Below are 6,443 nucleotides of genomic sequence, written 5' to 3'. Positions count from 1 at the left end.
TGGATTTAAAGGAGAGCAGTTGGAAACATGTTGGGGCACAGCATCAGTTTTCAAGGGTGACATACGTCAACATATGCATACCTCAAGATTTTGATTATTTTTATAACACCAGATTGGGTAAAGGCATATCACACTTTCATTTAGAAATTTTGTGTCATGTAATGATTCAGTCTTATGAAAAATACCGTAGAGTTGATCTCACTTGACTCCTGTAATGTATTGATTGTGCTCATTTTGAGAATGTCAGTAAAAGAACAGTTTTTCCACATAAAGAAATGAACTTGAAAAAAACGATAACCAATCGAAATCGCCTTTTTTGTCACCTTAGTGGGCTTCAATTCAAGGAAAACCACAAAAGCATTTTTTTGCTTGAATTCAAGGCTATTTATTAAAACAAAAGCCATATTTTTTTGTGCACCCCACCTTATCCTTCCCATACTTATACTTTCCAGATAGGCATATCTTCAGAATTGTATATACGATGACACTATATTAAGCCTAGTTCTCACTAGGACATGAGCAGAGTCACAAGACACAAGCTCTCAACAAGGGTGAATCAGCCCGAAGGAACCACAAGCTTGTCAGCAGTGTTCATATTACTTGCCCCTGCATTAGTGCATTTCACTCACAAAAGAAAACTGTAAGCACAAGGAGAATGCAATACTGTCTTAATTTTTTGTGCTTGTGCCCAAGCCTGAGTCACAATTTAGAGATGTCAAAGTTTGATTTTATTGCAGCTGTGCTTGCTCGACTGGTGCGAACAAGTACTTACTCTTTGCCCCTCACGAAAAGGAAATGAACTATAACACAACCATTTACATGTCTTATGGGGGAAACATGTTTGTTTATTCAACTGTTTTAGTAACATTAGCAGTTAACCTCTTTTAAAAACAAATATAAAATAAAGGCCCACTCTGATGACCTTTCATGCACATCCAAAAATAAGTACCTTAAAAATACAGTACTGTAGCTGACTCCAAAACACAACTTTGCTACAATACATCAATGAAACTGACCTGTTCTTAAAAAATCCTAGACACTTTTGAGTCACTCTTTTTGCAAGAGTTTGTCTAAGACAGACATCATTGCCTGACTTGGCTGAGCCATTAACATCTGCATGTGTTGATTCTGTTGCTGCTGTTGGGCCATTGCCTGCAAGACGGATTACTGCTGGGTGAACATTGCTTGGAACTGAGCAGCCTTTGTTTCCTCTCCTTTTTTCCTCATCTTTAGCTCTTCCTCTCTCAATGCCATGTATGATTTAGCCTTTCCTGCATAAACTGGAGAGCCTCATTACTGCTTCTTCTGGATTTTCTTTCCTTTGACTCTTGGCTGTCTTCAGATTTTCGTTTCAATGTTCGCCTCATCCGTTCCAAAGCTTGGTTTCTGATATCCTCTGCTGTAGCCTTCTCCTGACCTTTCTTTTCACTAGCTTTTGCAATACCATCTCTTTCTCTCTCTGTTATATCCTCAAGAAGTACATCAAGCTCGTCTTGTTCTGGTACAGAGATTCCAGATGCAGCCAATTCTGTTTTTTTTTTCATTTTCTTTGAATCTGCCTTGGATCAGGTTAAATCTCCCCCTGACGGCCCGCTGAGATAAATTAGATTTAAATCTCACAGTTTGGCACCCTTTAAGATTCTTGGCAATTTCATCCCACAGTCGCCCTGCTTCGTTTCTTCCTTTTTTGTGTGTATAAACTTCTATGGCAAGGACTTCTCGGCAAAGAAGGATATCAAGCTCTTTTGTCCATTGCATTGACTTCCTAATAAAGACAAAAGAATAGAAAACAAGCGCTGACTCTTGTGATTAGGAAAAACAGTAACCTGTGACACTGGAATTTCTGGAGCACCACTTTTTTTATAAAATGAGGGTTTAATTTTTTATCAAAGCCTTTGGGTAAAAAAGTATCGTAAAGTTTTCCTATGCTCTTGACATTGAGCCTAACACATTGCCAACAATTACGCGTATTTTCAGATCAGGAGAAAAATTTCACTCACGACTTCAAGATATCCTAGAGTTCCCACTACATATACTGGCGCCTAGATTTGCTAAAGAGTACATTTGTAATTTCAACGCAACCCACTGGAAGGCGTAGATGCCTAAGTGAAAAATCGGTTTACCTTATTTTAAGCCCTGAAAAAATGTTCTATGAATGCTAATGCGTTCTAACAAAGTTTTCGTCATTATTCAGGAGTAAATTTCACGAGAAAGATACTGCTTATTATCAAAACAAAGGTCTGAATAAGGGGCTAACTCAACAACCAAGTCAGGTGATTTCACTCGGCTATAAATCAACAGAACTGAAATGAACAAAATAGAATGGAAAACAGTCTTCTCTTCCAAACCAAGTATATTCCAGATGTTACCCATTCTACACTAAGTTACATGAAACTTCGCTAAACGTCAGTGTTTTAGAGACTAAAAGTGAGCAAAAATAAAAACAACTTCGAACTTACGATGCTTGCGATGTATTCTTGTCTGACTTGTCCATCACTTAGAGCAAGTTTTTTGGCTAAAATATTGTAAAAATGAACGTTTTTATGCCACCTGACTATTCTAACGAGTAAAGATCCTATAAAGCTATAATAGTTTACTCACGTAGTGAACACTCCGTCAACTCGTCATGTTTGCCGCATCAGACAGCCGTGTTACGGCTGGAAACCTTCCTCGAACCATACGTAGTGACGTCACCGGAAGCAATCTTTCACACTTTTGCCGTACCAGAGCCTTGCGGTAGTGGATCTTAAAGTCGCTATTGTCTGAGGTAGAATCTGCAACCGCAAGGGATCCAGTGCTACAAGCGGTTATATCTGCAATGAAATCTAGTTGCTGGCATAAGGCGCCACCTGGTGTATCAGTATCTGAGCTATCCCACTATGAGCAAGTCAAGGAGCAGTTAACCTGCACTGACACTCTCCTGTTAAAATCAGATCGTTTAGTAGTTCCTGCTGCACTACAAGAACGAATTGTTGACATCGCCAATGAAGGTCACTTGGGCATAGTTAAAACTAAGGCACTCCTGCGAGAAAAGGTGTGGTTCCCATGCATGGACAAACTGGTTGAAACAAAGGTCAAGGCCTGTTTACCGTGCCAAGTTGTAACCCCAGTGTACGCTAGAGAGCCTGTTCAAGTATCCACTCTTTCTGACAGCCCTTTTGATGAAGTAAGTATTGACTTTGAGCATGTTGAGGGTGAAACCCTACTTCTACTGGTTGATGATTATTCAAGGTTCCCGTTCGTAGAGCCAGTGTGAGCCATGTGAGCGTTAGCCCTACTGATGGAAATGGGCCCACACAAAGACAGAGAAAAACTCTGACCAGGATGGGAATTGAACCCATTTCCATCAGTAGGGCTAAGTTCGCTCACATGGTTCATATGGGATAGAATTCTAGCACTTCACATTACACTCTATCCAGTTAATTCTGTTTAAAATATAAGTGCTACACGGCCAACGTTTGTATAAACGTAACCTTTCCTTGTACTTGTACGTGTCCATTGCCGTGACTTTAACATCTTCAGTTCCCACGGCCTGCTCCCGTCTGACCTTGTAGCTCAGTCGGTAGAGCGGCGGAGATCTAACCCGAAGGTCGTGGGTTCAATTCCCACCCTGGTCAGAGATTTTCTCTGTCCTTGTGTGGGCCCATTTTCATCAGTAGGACTAACGCTCACATGACTCATATGGGATAGAATTCTAGCACTTCACATTACACTCTATCCACTATATCTAAGTTAGATCAGTTATTTGCTACATTCGGAACTCCCAAGATTGTTAGATCAGACAATGGTCCACCTTTTAGCGGAGAAGAATTTGCCAAGTTTGCTCATGCGCTCGGTTTCAAGCATCGCAAGGTAACCCCATTATGGCCTACGGCCAACGGTGAGATGGAGAGATTCGTGAAAACACCGAAGAAGTGTCGCTAAAGTCGAAGGAAGAAACTGGAGAAAGGAACTGCAAGCGTTTTTGAGAAACTATCGTACCTCTCCTCATCAAACCACTGGTGTGACCCCAGCAGTATTGTTACTGAAACGTCCTGTGCGTAACAAGCTACCACAGACCAACTTCGCTGACCCTATGTCGGAGATCGTCCGCAAGCGCGATTTCTCGCAGAAATCCAAGTTCAAGGCTCATTCTGACAGCAAGGTCTATGTGAAAACCAGCACTATCTCACCTGGTGAAACGGTACTAGTGAAGAGACCATTAACTGCGTCTAAAGGTGCAACTGTTTACGACCCTTCCCCTTTGACTCTAGTGGATAAGAAAGGCAGCATGATTACCGCTTAAAATCAACCATGATGAAGATCCGTCCCGTGACAGTGGTCTCAGCTCTCCGGCTGACATCAAACACCAACAAGAGCTGCCTGCTGCACGCACACGTGCTCATGCTTCTCTTCCGTCTGCATCAAAACCTGTGAGCTCCCCTGGCATGCAAGCTAATCCTACAAGTTCATTTAGCCCTATCCCAGAAAGCCAAGCTAGTGCGTCTCACTCGGTTGGTCAACCACCATTGCGTAGATCTTCCAGGAAACGAGTTCCCCGTCAGATTCTTGATTTGTAGGCCTAGATTCAACTGTTAGCTCTGAACTATGACAGTATAGTGTGTTAAGTTAACAATGCTGTCGCCTGTGCAAAAACGTTGGTTTCTGTTGGACTTTGATTTCAGTCAGTAGTCATAGTTTCATGGACACCGATTAGAAGAAGTTTATTTTATTTCTTTCCATATTACTCTAGAGAGTTACCCACTAGGGGGAAAGAGATGTAATGTTCATATAAACCGGACGTTATTGATACCTGATGTTCGCGAGAAACTATGGGATATATCGAACAGAACGCTCATGGCGTCCACCTATGCTGTAACACGTCTTCGTGCAACTGTTTATTAAATCGTTGTTAATCATTTGCATCCTGTTTTGAAATCCATTCAAAACATCACAGCAGTGAACTGTAATTTTGGTACACATCTTACAAGAACCTTGAGAGATCAATTCGTGGAGAGCGTAAAAAGTCAAGCTACAAAGAAGAAACTTCTTTCTGAGGATCGTAAGTGCTGAATTGGCAGAAAAAAAATCCAAACAACTTCAGTCTAATTCTAATGTAAGTGCTAACGTTCAGGCTGTGCATTCTGTGCAAAGGAAATCATTCAGCGACTACCGGGAAACTCATGGGAAATTTTGTTTTCGTTGTGGATCCTCACAACATTTGGCTGATAAGTGCAGCCACAGCTCATCATTCTGTTTGTAAGCAAAAGGAGGGTAGGTGCCACACAACTCGCCTACTACTTACGGCTACACCTACTCAAGAAGTAAATACAACTGAAGGTGATGGAGATGCTCCCGACCATTTTACAATCTACATACGAAGTGTAAAATCTTCTGACAGTCTCACACCTACCCCACCACTTTACAAACTTTCAGTTACAGTTGACAATAAAGAGATTCCGATGGAAATTGACACGGGTAGTGCTTTTACCTCGTTAAATGCTACAGATTTTTTTAAACTGAGAGACAACATTGAAACCCTAAACTGAGAGTCCAACCGTGATTTTGAAAAGCTACACTGTTTAGGGGGAAAAGAGATGGAATTCAAGATTGGAGACCAACTAGACTTACTGTTCGTCCATAAGTTCAAACTACCTCGGCAGAACATTTTCTACACAGACTGTTTCAACTACAACGGAGGACATTGTGTCTCAGTATTCAAATCTGTTCGACAACACAACAGTGGGAAAATTGAAAGGCATTCAAGTCTCACTGCGATTGAGAGAAGCCAATCCAGTGTTTATTGAACCAAGAGTAGTTTCTTTTGCAATCGGTTCCAAGTATGAGGAAGCTCTAGCGAAACTTGTGGCAAAGGAAATCATTGAGAAAATGGAACATTCTCAATGGGCCTCACCCACAGTGCCTATTGTCAAGCCAAATGGTGATTTGAGAATTTGTGGTGACTACTTAATGACCATAAATAAATTTTCAGTCATGGAACAGAACCCCAAGCCTTCAGGAACTGTTCAGCAAGCTGTCGCGAGGAAACCGGATATCAAATTCAAAGTGAGCTTTGTCTAATATTTTACTAAATGTGATGTTATGTACAACACTGCACTGGGTGCAGGGATGGCGCGGTGGTGAGATCACTTGCCTCCCACCAATGTGGCCCGGGTTCGATTCTCAGACTTGGCAGAAGATGGGGGTTGAGCTTGTTGGTTCTCTACTCTGCACCGAGAGGTTTTTCTCCTGTCTTCTGGTACTCCGGTTTTCCCCTCTCCTCAAAAACCAAAATTTGATTTGATTTGCGGTAACTTGTTAATTTCAATTTACAGTGTCCCCGATTAGTGCTCTACAGTGCTAGAAGATTAGACACTAAAATAAAGCTGCGCTCCGTTCCGTTCGCTCTGAAAACAAATGGCAAATTCTGCATGGCTTTAACAAACATTGAAGGAATCGAACAC

General features: G+C 41.5%; 1 pseudogene; it reads right to left on the bottom strand.

The window, feature by feature from the left end:
• Positions 1–1,047: 1,047 nt before the first annotated feature.
• LOC138039706 (unconventional myosin-VI-like) overlaps positions 1,048–6,443 on the bottom strand; it is a 13,223-nt pseudogene continuing 7,827 nt past the window's right edge.

The sequence above is a fragment of the Montipora capricornis genome, chromosome 3 (genome assembly GCF_036669925.1).
Source record: "Montipora capricornis isolate CH-2021 chromosome 3, ASM3666992v2, whole genome shotgun sequence".
Lineage (NCBI taxonomy): Eukaryota > Metazoa > Cnidaria > Anthozoa > Scleractinia > Acroporidae > Montipora > Montipora capricornis.
The sequence above is the reverse complement of the archived record's forward strand: the minus strand, read 5'-3'. Positions and strand labels throughout refer to the sequence as shown.